At 38.2% G+C, this 14,802-nt stretch overlaps 1 protein-coding gene across 1 annotated transcript in view; it reads left to right on the top strand.

The window, feature by feature from the left end:
* SWAP70 (switching B cell complex subunit SWAP70) overlaps window positions 1-14,802 on the top strand; it is a 78,200-nt gene that overhangs the window by 25,502 nt on the left and 37,896 nt on the right. The window lies entirely within an intron of this gene.

Genomic DNA, 14,802 nt, shown 5'->3' with positions numbered 1-14,802 from the left:
TATGTGAGATTAAAAAGTAAACTCCCTTTTTAGTCTGAGTCTTCAGGAGTAACCACTTTTAAGTATTTCCTGACCTTTTTATATGCATGCAAAAACACACCTATACATCGTGTTTTATTTCTGTACCAATAGGATCATGCTACATATAGTTCAGTTTGTTTTTTTAACTAAGCAATATATTACTGTCATCTTTCCATATTATGTACATTTAGTTTAGATATTATTTCTGTACCAGTAGGATCATGCTACATATAGTTTAGTTTGTTTAACTAAGCAATATATTACTGTCATCTTTCCATATTATGTACATTTAGTTTAGATATGAAAAGTAATCATATGTACATGAAGGGTTGGGAGTTCCTACTTTTGCTTATTTGTAATATATAGTGTGGATTTTTGGGGTATATGTTAAAAATGTCTTTCAAAAAGTGATGGTGATAATACCTTTAAATTAAAAATTAAATACATTAAAAAAGCCTACTTTCCAGTCACATAAATACCATAATTACTGATGTATTTTTTCCTATGATTTAAAAAAATTTTTTATAGGTATTTATATGTATAAATTCTTTTTATAGTTTAGTGTCTTTTTATAATAGCAAAGTACAGTAATTAAAATGTATAACAATAATTTAAGTTAGTGGTTTGGAAAATGCCAAAATGTTGGTCAGCATTCTTTTTAAAAATCACATTTTATTTTTTAGAAATTTTGCAGCAAAGACTGTCAAATATTAGTCTGTTCATTTAGGTGGTATTCTTTGTACCTATATCTATTATTCCATATAAGCCTCAATAATACAATTTTTGCTCTTTATTTGTATGTGTGTGTATGTTTATATAAATATAAAACATTGCCTTGGTCATGCTTTCAATTCAGTTCAGTTCAGTCGCTCATTTGTGTCCGACTCTTTGTGACCCCATGAATCACAGCACGCCAGGCCTCCCTGTCCATCACCAACTCCCGGAGTTCACTCAAACTCATGTCCACAGAGTCGGTGATGTCATCCAGCCATCTCATTCTCTGTCGTCCCCTTTTCCTCCCGCCCCCAATCCTTCCCAGCATCAGAGTCTTTTCCAGTGAGTCAACTCGTCGCATGAGGTGGCCAAAGTATTGGAGTTTCAGCTTCAGCATCAGTCCTTCCAATGAACACCCAGGATTGATTTCCTTTAGAATGGATTGGTTGGATCTCCTTGCAGTCCAAGGAACTCTCAAGAGTCTTCTCCAGCACCACAGTTCAAAAGCATTTACTTAGAAAAGAAACCACAGAGGGAAAAATCACACCAAAATGAAATGTAAGACTTAAACTTGCAAAAACCACCTATTGTACAATCCAGTTTATGTGAAATGTCCAAAATAGACAAACACATAAAGATGCAAAATAGATTAGTGGTTGCCAGAGGTGGAGAGAAGTGGGAATGGTGAGTGACTACTCATGGGTTTGAAGTTTCTTCTTGGGGTGATAAAAATGTTCTAGAGTTAGATAGTGATGATGATTGTAAAACCTGTGAATATACTTAATACTACTAAAATGTACACTTTAAGAGTGAATTTTTTGGTATGTGAATTATACCGTGATAAAAAAGATTTAAACAAATTATATAGAAGCTTAGGTGTTACGTTTCAAATCTTCATAGTATGATGCTATACTATTTTCTAAAGCTTTTTTGGGCCTCCTTCTGTTCATTGATCAGGTAGCTCATTTGTGCTTATAGTTGTATTATAAGTCAGTAAGTTTCTTTTTTTTTTTGGTTTGTGAAGAAATTATTTTTATTTGTTTATTTTATTTTATTTTATTGGAGGCTAATTATTTTACAATATTATATTGGTTGGTTTTATTTAGAAAAAATTTCCCCAGCTTTATTGAGATATTACTGATACCTAATGTATGTAAATTTAAGGTGTATAGCATTATGAGGTGTACAGCATTATGGTTTGATACATGTATATATTGTGAAATGATTGCTACAATAAGGTGACTTGTGTTAACATTGCTTCCCATAGTTACCTTTTTGTGTGCTGAGGGGTTATACATTTTAAGACCTGGTCTCTTAACAACTTTAAATATATAGTAGTATTGGTAGTTATGGTCACAGTATATCCCAGATCTTTTTCATCTTAAAGCTAGAAGTTTGTACACTTTGATCAGCATCTCCCCATTTCCACTCCCCCGCCTCTAGCCCCTGACCATTGCCATCCTATTCTCTTATTTCTTTAAGTTCGTTGTTTTAAATATTCTACATAAAACTGAGAACATGTAGTATTTGTGTTTCTCTTAGATTGTCTTAGCCATGATTAGTTAAAACAGCTTCAGAATCCTGAGTTTACCATTTGATATTTCTGCGTTAATTTAAATAAAAGTCAAGAGGTTTTGAATACAACTGTAGTGGTGAGAACGTTTATATTCCATTAATAGTCCCTAAGACAAGAGAGCCTGTTGATGAGGGTGAAAGAGGAGAATGAAAAAGCTGGATTAAAACTCAACATTAAAAAACCTAAGATCGTGGCATCCAGTCCCATCACTTCCTGGCAAATAGATGAGGAAAAAGTGGAAGCAGTGACAAATTTTACATTCTTGGGCTCTAAAATCACTGTTGATGGTGACTGTAGCCATGAAATTAAAAGAAGCGTGCTCCTTGGAAGAAAAGCTGTGACAAATCTAGACAGCATATTCAAAAGCAAAGACATCACTTTTCATACAAAGATCCATATAGTCAAAGCTGTGGTTTTTCCAGTAGTCATGTATGGATGTGAGAGTTGGACTGTAAAGAAGGCCGAGCACCGAAGAATTGATGCTTTGGAATTGTGGTGTTGAAGAAGACTCTTGAGAATCCCTTGGACAGCAAGGAGGTCAAACCAGTCCTTAATGAAATCATCCCTGAATATTCACTGGAAGGGCTGATGCTGAAGCTCCAATACTTTGGCCACCTGGTGTGAAGAGCCAACTCATGGGAAGGGACCCTGATGTTGGGAAAGACTGAAGGCAAAAGGAGAAGAGGGCGGCAGAGGATGAGATGGTTACATAGTATCACCGACTCAGTGGACATGAATTTGAGCAAACTCCAGGAGATAGTGAAGGACAGGGAAACCTGACGTTCTGCAGTCCATGGGGTTGCAAAGAGTTGGACATGCCTTAGCAACTGAACAACAGCAACAACAGAAAAAGTGGTTAGCATATGAAGCATACCCAGATCCCACACAAGGGGTCAAATTAGGTATATTCTCCCCCTTTTCTATCAATACCTGTTTTAATCAAGTTTAGACTGTATGAACTAGAAGCAAGACAGTCTGTCGTGGACCGTCAAACCCAAAGGACACCCTTTCTCTGTGCCTCTAGGACAAACAATGCCTCGCTCCCTAATTTTTTCCCCTAAAGTATATGTTAGCACTCTGGCATCATGGACTTTAAATAAATAAGACAAAAACTTGTTGTCTTCCCTACTTTATATAAAACTGTGTTTAAAACATACATAACCTCATTGTATTTTTACTTTTTAAAAAATTTCAGTTTGTTTAAACCAAAATCAAAACCAGAAACAGTTCACACAGTAAATACGTCTTATATTTGGCAAATGTTTGATGACCTGCTGAGTGCATGTGTTTGAGCTTAAAAATTAAAATAACAAAAAGCAGAATTATGTCTGTTATTAAAATATATGGAACATAATGGGAAAGTCTCAGAAACCTGGAAATTGCTGTTTTTCAGTGCTAGAATTTGTGTGGGCTGGAAGACTAGATAGAGAGACATGGTTGAATATCTTGAGGTGCTGTACCCTGATACCACATTTTGTTCTCCTTGATGTAACTTTCTTTAAACATTCTGAGTTTTAAAGTTTTAAAATGTTCTTTGTTTTAGTATTCAGGTATTTAAAAGTTTTGTAACTGGGGAAGAAACTGTATGACAAACCTAGACAACATATTAAAAAGCAGAGACATTATTTTATTACTGACAAAGGTCTGTATTGTCAAAGATGTGGTTTTTCCCATAGTCGTGTATGGATGTGAGAGTTGGACCATAAAGAAAGCTGTGTGGAACAACTGATGCTTTTGAACTGTTGGAGAAGACTGTTGAGAGTCCCTTGGACAGTGCGGAGATCAAACCAGTCCATCATAAAGGAAATCAGTCCTGAATACTCATTGGAAGGATGGATGCTGAAGCTGAAACTTCAATACTTTGGCCACCTGATGCAAAGAGCTGACTCATTGGGAAGGGACCCTGATGCTGGGCAAGACTGAAGAGAGGAGAAGGGGACGATGGAGGATGAGATGATTGGGTGGCATCACCAACTCAATGGGCATGAGTTTGAGCAGGCTTTGGGAGTTGGTGATGGCTAAGGAGGCTTGGCGTGCTGTAGTCCATAGGGTCGCAAAGAGTCAGACGTGACTGAGAGACTGAACTGAACTGAGCGACTATAGCAGTATTTAAGAAGTCCAAAATTAGCCACTAAATTTGGGAAAAATCTTATTCACAGAGCAAGTGAGGATGTGATGAAACAGTGAGCCCTTGTTTATTATTGCTTAGCCACCTGGAGTGGAATTTTGCCAGGCTTTCAGTCCAAATAAAGCAGCCAAGGTTTCCATGGTGTGGGTTTAAATTGAGCAGATTGGTGCCTTGTTTTGAAACTTGGTTGAAAAAAAAATGCCAGTAGTGACTGAAGAGTGTTAACAGAAAACTTAGATTGTCATCAATTATGTAATGAATATATGAAATGATGATTAAACATTTGCAATATGTGCTTTTATACATACACACACACAGAGTCTGATTTGATCCTCATGCTAATCCTGTGATGCATAACTGGAATTTTTATCCCCATTTAACTCAGGAGGAAACAGAGAACATAGCTCATAAGGGGTAGATAGGTTTTGAACCTAAGCCATTTCACTTCTAGACCAGAGTACTTTTAACTGTATGTACTATTGAGGGATTAATTACTACTTTGCAGAATTAATACTTCTCCAGTTACTGGATATATAGTAGGGGCCAGGGGAAAGTGGTTTAAAAACCATTCTGATCATCTGAAACTCTCTCATCCAGCGTCTTGTTCCCTTAGGTTCTTTCTCAACTGTTTTAATGTAATTTTTTTCTTCTTCATTATCTGGTGTTCCTCAGTGTTCAGTTTGGTCATTTCTCCCCTGTCCGCCCCCCCGCCCTCCGCCAATTATTTGAAAGGTTTTTCTGCCTTTGCTGAAGAGAGTTATGTAGAAGGGGTTGAGACCAAGAGATAGATAAACTATAATGAAACTTGCTTTGCAAAAAATAATTTTTCTATTTGGTTTCTGTATTTGCTTTTTCAGAGGGAATGAGACTTCAGATGATTATCTTGTGTGTCCATGTATTGAATATTTTGTCTCTGCTGATTGTTAACTTTTTTCTTGTTTGTTAAATTCCTTTTTTTTTTTTTAAGTAAAGGAAAGGATTCTGTAAACATCCAGGAAGAATTTTTGTGAGATCCTCTCTACCTTTTGGGGGCAAAAAAACACTGTGCCTGGATTATCTGACAATGAATAATTGAAGAAAGTGGTACATTGTTACTTTTTAAATTTTGAGCCCCAGTAGACTACATTGGAAACTAGTTCTGAGACTTCCCTGGTAGTACAGTGGATAAGAATCTGCCTGCCAGTGCAGGGGACATGGGTTCAATTTGTGGTCCGGGAAGATCCCACATACTGAGGGTCAGCTAAACCTGTGTACCACAACTGGTGTAGCCCACTCACCCACTGAGCCTGTGCTCTGCAGTGAGAAGCCCATGCGCCACCGTGAAGAGTAGCCCCCGCTGGCTGCAACTAGAGGAAGCCTATGCGCAGCAACAAAGACCCAGCACTACCGTAATTAATTAAAAAGAAAACAAAAACTAGTTCTGCCTCAGCGTGTTATGAGGCAATCTAAACCTTTCATGAGCTTTAATAGCCTAGTTGGCTTCTTCGTCCAAATCATTGTCAGTTCTTTTCCCTGATTCTACACATTAAAGGTTGGTCTGGGCTATTTGACTAAAAACCAGTAATCCTTTGTCAATAAGCCAAGTCCTAATTGGGGGATTTACTGCTTTCTAATGTAATCCTTTTTGTTGTTGTTGTTGTTTTGGAAACACATATACACACATGCAAAAGAAAAATACACAAAGAGAGCCATTTTTGTTCAGTATAATGTTTCTTCTCTCTAGCAGTCTGCATTCTGTTTTCTTAGGCTGGATGTTATTCTTTCTTCCCAGATGCTTACTGTTCCTTAGTTATAGTTCTACCATAAAATGAGTTTTCAATTTTCTCGTAGTGAATATGCCTTCAGCACTCAAAATGTTGTCAAATGAATACCTAACAAGTATCATTTAATAGGAAAGGATACGTGCGTGTGTGCTGAGTTGCTTCAGTTGTGTCTGACTCTTTGCAAACTATGGACTGATTCTGCCAGGCTCCCCTGTCAATGGGATTCTGCAGGCAAACATACTGGAGTGGATTGCCATGCCCTACTCCAGGGGATCTTCCGGACCCAGGGATAGAACCTGCCTCTCTTAAGTCTCCTGCATTGGCAGGTGGGTTCTTTACCATTAGCGCCACTGGGAAGCCCAGTAGGAAGGGTGCTGCTCTTAAATTCCCCAAACCAGGTTTTTATATGATTCTTTTCTTATTATCCTTTAGCCTGTGTTGTTTTTTCTTTCATTGTTGCTTGAAAGTTACATAGAATTAATTTAGAACAATGGCCAAGTTGGACTCTGCATTTTCATCATGTTTGCAAAGTTCAGTTCAGTTCAGTTCAGTCGCTCAGTCGTGTCCGACTCTCCGCGACCCCATGAATCACAGCACGCCAGGCCTCCCTGTCCATCACCAACTCCCGGAGTACACTCAAACTCATGTCCACAGAGTCGGTGATGCCATCCAGCCATCTCATTCTCCGTCGTCCCCTTCTCCTCCCGCCCCCAACCTTTCCCAGCATCAGAGTCTTTTCCAGTGAGTCAACTCGTCTCATGAGGTGGCCAAAGTATTGGAGTTTCAGCTTTAGCATCAGTCCCTCCAATGAACATCCAGGATTGATCTCCTTTAGAATGGACTGGTTGGATCTCCTTGCAGTATAAGGGACTCTCAAGAGTCTTCTCCAACACCACAGTTCAAAAGCATCGATTCTTCCGCGATCAGCTTTCTTCACAGTCCAACTCTCACATCCATACATGACCACGGGAAAAACCATTGCCTTGACTAGACGGACCTTGGTCGGCAAAGTAATGTCTCTGCTTTTTAATATACTATCAAGGTTGGTCATAACTTTCCTTCCAAGGAGCAAGCGTCTTTTAATTTCATGGCTGCAATCAGCATCTGCAGTGATTTTGGAGCCCAAAAAAACAAAGTCTGACACTGTTGTGGACTAAAAACTTCTGAGTAATTGAAGACGTTCCAAGCTGAGAAGTATGAATGACTTTATGTCATTGAACACCGCGGCCAACAATATAAATCTAAAACTGATGTAGTCTAAGGAAATCTTATATTTTTTTAAAGTGTCAGTTCTTTATTACAGTAATCAAGAGGGAGATTAACCTTACGTATTTATGCCTGCAGTGTGGGGCATGTGGGATCTTAGTTCCTTAACCAGGGATCAGACCTGTGCCTCCTGCAGAAGCACAGACTCCTAACCACTAGAGTGCCAGGGTATTCCCAGAAGTATTGTTTTTTAAAACAGCAGCTTTCGTGAGATATAATTCATATACCATACAAGTAAATTTAAAGTGTACAATTTGGTGGTAAAAACCATATCCATTAGCACTTACTGTCCTGCCCCTCAGCTACAGGCAATCACTGATCTATTTACCTCTATGGAGTTACTTTTACCGCTATGGATTTACCTCTGTCTGGACTTACACAATATGACTGGAACCATGTGACCTTTGTGTCTGTCTTCTTTCATTTAGCATCATGTTTGCAAGGTTCATCCATGTTGCAGCACATAACAGTACTTCATTTCTTTTCATGTCCGAAAAATATTCCATTATGGATATACCATATTTTGTTGGCACATTCATTGGATGATGGATGTTTTGTTTTCTTCCCACTTTCTGGTTATCATGAATTTACTGCTGTGAGTATGCATGTTCAATTTTCGTGTGGAGGTATGTTTTCAGTTCTTGGTTATATACCTAGGAATGAAATCTGGGTTATGGGGCAACTCTGTGTTTAACCTTTTGAGGAACTATCAAGTTGTTTTCCAATCTAGCTATGCATTTTACTTTCTGCCAGCAGCGGCTGAGGGGTCCAATTTCTTCATTTTGTTTTTATTATAGCATTCTGGTGGATATGAAGTACATAGCTTACTGTGTTTTGATTTACATCTCACTGATAATTAATATAAAATACTGTTTTTAAAATTTGTTTTTTATTGTAAAGGTAATGAAAGGGTATTGTTGAAGTTAAGGAAAAAAGAACTTATTAAGAAAATATGTATCATCCATAGTTTTAGCATACATAGGAAGTCACTGTTAGCATTCTGATATGTTTGTTTTGAGTTTTTATTTTATTTTTGTGGCCACACTGCCTTTCTTGTGGGATCACAGTTCCCCAACCAGAGATTGCACATGTCCACTCAGCAGTGAAAAGTGTGGACTGCCAAGGAACTCCCAAGTCTTTATTTTTTAAAATGTTTTTATATATTGTTTTTCAAGGGATCATATTGAACCCTTTACATTAATATTGCCTGTCCCATGTCATTGAATTTTTTAAAAAAACCTTGAGTATAAAGATGCTAATATTTATTTAGAGCTATTGTGTTTCAGATACTAAATGTTTTAAACAGGTGTTCTAATAAAGTCTTTATGTCAACTCTGTAGGTTAAGTACCATCATTACCACCACTTTAAAGATGAGGAGATGGGCCTTGGGTTAAATGCTTGCTCAAGGTCACCCAAGTACTGAGTGGTATTCAGTGATTGTATAATAGTTTTGTACTTTATAACCATACCTTTTTTTGGTGGACTTTTTATTTTTTCCCCCACTCTTTTAAATAATAGTGACTATCCTAGGTGAATCTTTATTTGACTCTGGTTCTCTTGTTAGGATAATCAACAAGTATTGATAGAACAACAAGTAATTGAAGTAGAATTATTGATCAAAGAGTATGAATGCTTTCTGAGAAAAATTTCTGCAGTTTCTAAAGCACTAAATTGACCAATTTCCCTGTCTTTTGAGAACTGTTTCTGTTCCACAACAACTTTAGTCGTGAGCTGGGTTTGTATGAAGTTTCTAGTTTAGAGAACATGTGAGTTTAGTTTTGTAAATACTTTTAGTACTTTGAGTCAGAATTGAGGTGGTATCTTATTCTTCATATGTATGAATCTTGGTGTAAAGTGAAAATTTTATGTAAAAATAAGAGCCACTCTACATATTTCTTTCTTGGAAATTATCTTCAGTTTGGACACCTTGAAACCACTAGAGGCAATTATTATTAAATGTGAGACTATTGATTTAATATTTGATATGAACTAGGGAATTTTGGAGCCAGTTTGTTTTTGTAGATGAGATAGAGTATGGAATCATAGATTTTTAGACCTTTTATAGTTTGAATGGGCCTAGAGACCATTTCAACTTATGGATTTATTTTAATTGAGGTAACACTGGATATTGAATCCATATCCTTCAATGGCTTGCTGTTGTTTTTAGGTAAGTCCAACATCTTTATCATGACGCACAGGGCCATGTTCCGTTTGGCTTCTGCAACCTCACTAGCCTGCTCTCCCCTCCCTCTTGCTCACTTCAGGGCAACCACCTTGACCTTCCTCAGATTACTAAGACCCTTCTTGCCACAGAGCCTTCAGACATGCGGCTTCCTCTGCTGTAAGGTTTCCTCCACCCATCATGTGGCAGTCTCGGCTTGATTGTCACTTCCTCGGGGAGGTTTCTCCAGGTAGCACCACGCCCATTCTAGACCTAACCAGCTTTTCTGTAATGTACACTTGCGACATTCTGTGCTTTTCTTTTTTACCACTGTTTTCACCATACAGGTGGTTGTGTTATTGCTGTATAGTTTGATATCTTATTACTCCCCTGGAGTGTAAGTTCAAGGATGGCAAGAACTGTTTACCCATGTCGATGGATTTTGTTTTTGTTTTTTTTTCTTTTTGGTATGTGCAGGAGCTTTTAAGTTTGATGTTATTTTGTCTAATTTTGCTTTTGTTGCCTGTGCTTTTTTAGCATAATATCTAAGAAATCATTGCTCATTCCAGTGTCATGAAGTTTTTCCTCTATATTTTCTTCTAGGAGTTTTATACTTGCGGGTCTTACATTTAGATCTTTACTCTGTTTTGAACTTAATTTATGAATATGGTATAAGATAAGGGTCCATCTTCATTCTGTTGCATGTGGACATTCAGGTTTTAGAACACCTTTTGTTGAAGAGGCTGGCCTTTAAGTATAAAAGAGGGTTTATTTCTGGGCTTTCTAGTCTGTTTTATTAGTCTGTGTGTCTGTCGTTATGTCAGTACCATACTGTTTCTTTTTTCTTTCTTCTTCTTGTTTTTTGGTCATGCTGAATGACTTGCAGGACCTTAGTTCCCCAACCAGGAATCAAACCCATGCCCCTTGCAGTGGAAGCATGGAGTCCTAATCGCTGGAATGCCAGGGAATTCCTGGCATACTGTTTTGATTACTAGTACATACTGTTTTGATTACTGTATCTTTGTAGTAGGTTTTGAAATCAAGAAGTATAAGGCTTCCACCTTTGTTTTTCTCAAGATTGTTTTAACTGTCATGGACCTTTGAGATTCCGTATGAATTTTAGGGTAATGTTTTCTGTTTCTGCAAAAAAGAAAAATGCCATTGAAATTTTGACAGAGATGGCGTTGAATCTGTAATAAATTGCTTTGGATAGTGTGGGCATTTTAATAGTGTTAAGTCTTTCAGTCCACGAGCATAGGATGTCTTTCCATTTATTTATGCCATCTTTAATTTTTTGGAGTAATGTTTTGTAATTTTCTGTATACAAGTCTTTTTACCTCTTTGGTTCAGTTTATTCTCGAGTATTTTTGATGCTATTGCAAATCAGATTGTTTTCTTAATTTTCTTTTCAGATTGTTATTGCTTCTTTCTTTCCAATTTGGATGCCTTTTATTTGCATTTCTTGCCTAATCTCTGTGCCTGGGACTTTCAGAACTGTGTTGAATAGAAGTGGTGAGAGTGGGCATCCTTATCTTGTTCTTGATCTTAGAGGAAAAGCTTTCAGTTTTTTCACCTTTGAGTATGATGTTAGTTGTGGACTTTTCCTGTATGATCTGATTTTGTGCCTTTTTTTTTAAACGTGTAAATGCCGTCATTTAATACACTTTTACCTTTGAGTGTTCTTAAACTAAAGAATAGTATTGACAGATTAGAATATAGAGAAGTAATAAGCCAAACAAGCAACTTATTAAAATTAAGTAAGACTGAGAACTTGCACTTGCATCAAAAAGCCACTATTTATTTCCTGGGAAAGCTAATTTATGGAGAATTTGCTTGGTTTCTGATCCCATTGCAGTCTGACTTTATACACAGACTTCTTGGCTGTCTTGAAGATAACTAACTAGTGGCCAGTCAGTTGCAAAACCAGCAACTGTCTTTTCTTAAACGACTCCTTCTTAATTTCTCTGTAGCAGTTGGCACTGCAGTAGTCCCTCCTTATCTGTAGTTTCTCTTTCCATGGTTTCAGTTACCTGTTGTCTGCTGTGGTCTGAAAATATTAAATAGAAAATTCCAGAAATAAAGAATTCATAATTCATTGTATGTTCTTCTGAGTAGTGTGATGAAATTGCACCTTTTTGCTCCATCCTACCCAGGACGTGAATCATCCCTTGGTCCTGTGTGTCCACCTGTTGGTTAATATCCATCTGGGTTATCAAATTGACTGTCATGGTATTACAGTGAACACATGAGAATGTGTTCAAGCAACCCCTCCCCTTTTTGTTTTTTTCTGGCCATGTCACATAACTTGTAGGATTTTAGTTCCCTGACCAGGGATTGAACCAGGGCCACAGCAGTGAAAGCTCCAAGTCCTAACCACTAAACGACCAGAGAGTTACCAAGTAACTCTTATTTACTTAAAAATGGACCCAAAGCACAAGAGTGGTGATGCCAGCAAGTCAGATAGGCCAAAGAGAAGCTTTAAAGTGCTTCCTTTAAGTGAAAAGGTGAAACTTCTCTACTTAATAAGGAAAGAAAACATGATAACGTTGCTAATATGTTTGGTAAGAATGAATCTTTTATCCGTGAAATTGTGAAGAAGGAAAAAGAAATTCTGCTAGTTTTCCTGTTGCATCTCAAAACTGCGAAAGTCACGGCCAAGTACACGATAAGTACTTAAAGATGGAAAAGGCATTAACATTTGTACAGTAAGATATTTTGAGAAAGAGAGAGACCACATTCATATAACATTTATTACGATATGTTGTTTATGATTTTTCTTTTTATTATTGATTATTATTGTTAATCTTCTGTTATGCCTAATTTGTAAGTTAAACTGTATCATGGACTTGTATGTATAGGGGAAAAACACATGCCGTTTCAGATGTCTGCTGGAGGTCTTGGAACTTACCCCTCTTGGATGAAGGGGGAGACTGCTGGGTTGGTCAGACCTTCTTCTTGTTGGCTCACTCAGCTTTTGTCTTGGTGGTTCTCCCGCTACTTTGATTGTTCTTCCAGTCATCGTAATTCCTTACCCTTCTCTCACTTTGTAAATGTGCAAATCCTCGGAGGTTCTGTTTTGACTCCACCTCTCTTGTCGCCTTGCATTTCCTCTCATTGACCCTTGTGGCTTCAGTCCTTGTCGGCGCGCAGTTTGTTCACAAATCTGCCTTTCCTCTTAGGTGGCAGTTCCTTCTTTGATTGTCTTCAGATGACATAAACACCTTACCAGAACTGCAGGTTGAAGAGTCCCATAATTGAGCACTTTCTCTTTCTTTCTCCCTGTTTTTGTCCTCTTCATGCTGTGGCTGTTCCCCAAACGTGGCTGGTGTGCTGCTCCTGCTGTGCCTTTGCTCATGCAGTCTCCTTTCCTATCCTTTGCAATACTATTCCTTGTACTGTTTCACTGTGCTTTGAGATCTGCCCCAAATACCGTCTTTTCTGCAAAGTACTGATCTGGGCTGCAGATGACCTGGCTGTTCTTTGCTCTAAAATGGGGGGTTTCCTAAGGCTATTTATTTATTGACATTATAAAGCTCTTTGTGATTTCTGTCTGTGTTTGCTTTTCTAGCCATAAATCTGGCCACTCCCTCTCAGGAAGTCTTAATTCACCACATGATCCACATAGAATCACTTCTTGTTCCTCGGAGCAGAGCTTTTTGCTCCCATGCATATGTCATTTCCCCTGGTGGTGTATCTTCCACTTAGTGCTTTTTAGGGCTGTGGGTGTTTAGAGTTGATAAAGTGGCCTTTGAGACTAGTCCTGTAGAGAAGTCTTCCATCATATAGAGTCCTCTGTCTACTAAGTTCTACAAGCAGTTGGGCATAGAAAAAAGGGATAGAATATGAGCTTTGATTTTAAACTCCAGTTTTGATATTTATTAGTCATGTAAACTTGATACCCAATTTTCCTGAACGTGTTTCCTGATCTGTAAAATGAGGATGATATTTAACCTTTATGGGGCCAACACAAAGTTTAAATGAGAAACTGCATATAAAATGCCGAACATATGCTCAGTCCTCAATAAAGAGGTGTTAAAGAAAAAAAAAAAAGAAATGAAAAGGAAAGAAAAAAGAGAAGCAGCAGCTGTTACTTTCCCTTCGTGGGGTTATTTGTGTATATTGAGGGTATGGGAAATGGTGTCAGACCGAGACTGCATGCCGAAGGCAGAGCACAAAGGATGTCTTCTTACTCTTGGGAAACTGGTTTGCCAACCACAAAGAGAAACTTCTTCCTGCAGCCAACTAGTGACTTCTTCCTTATGTTATACACAACACTTTGTTCATCTCTCTCTCTAAACAGAATTGCTTTGCTCATGTTGTCCTGTTACCCACTCTGCCTCCTCCCATTTTCCATATTGTCCCTGGCTTTAAAATGCAGGTTGTGTATGTTGCCCACTCCTCCAAGTACAGATAAATCCTAATTCTTTACCCTGAATTACATATACAGCTCTTCATGATCTGGTCTTCACTCTCTCCCTAGCCTAGTCTTTCACCATGCCACATACAGTGGGCATTTGTTTTTGTTTTTTTTTTTCTGACTGTCAAGTATCTGAATTCTTTTCTTGTATCTGGAAGGAGGAGATACTCATTTCCTTGCTTCCTGGCAGCTCGGGCATAGAAATGTGACCCAGTGTGACTCTGAACCTGCAGTGAGTGGCATGGAGGATCAAGGACTGGATCCGTGGCAACAGCAATGGCCTCATGTTATACTGACCGTGGTGTCTCCACCTGCTGGTACCACGAGTAGTTTCAACTGCGATTCTGACTGCCTAGCCTGGATTTTTAATGGCTTAGTCTCAGAGTCTAAATTTTTTAGCCTTTGTGTTAGATCTTTGAGGTTACCCATTGCTTTTCCAATACATTGCTTATCTGTTTAAAGGAACTCAAGATAGTTTCTGTGATTTGTACTTGTGAGGAGCCCGACTTATACCACCCTCAGTACCAAGTAGTCCATTCACGTTCATCTTCTGCAGTTCTTCCAAACCGACCACGGCTGTTTCCACACCTGAGCTTTCTTCCATTCTGTTCTACCTTAACAGTCTTTACCCCGTTTTCAAACTGTTTGACTCTTGATGGTTCTTTGGGACTCAGCTCTGTCACCTTTTCTGTAAATCTTTCCCCAGTTCTTAAGATTGGTTGTTAGCTCCTCAGTGTTCCCACAGAAGCCTCTGT

Source organism: Moschus berezovskii, chromosome 14 (assembly GCF_049115385.1).
Source record: "Moschus berezovskii isolate FMDL1 chromosome 14, NW_MosBer_1.0, whole genome shotgun sequence".
In the NCBI taxonomy this organism is placed as follows: Eukaryota; Metazoa; Chordata; class Mammalia; order Artiodactyla; family Moschidae; genus Moschus; species Moschus berezovskii.
The sequence above is the reverse complement of the archived record's forward strand: the minus strand, read 5'-3'. Positions and strand labels throughout refer to the sequence as shown.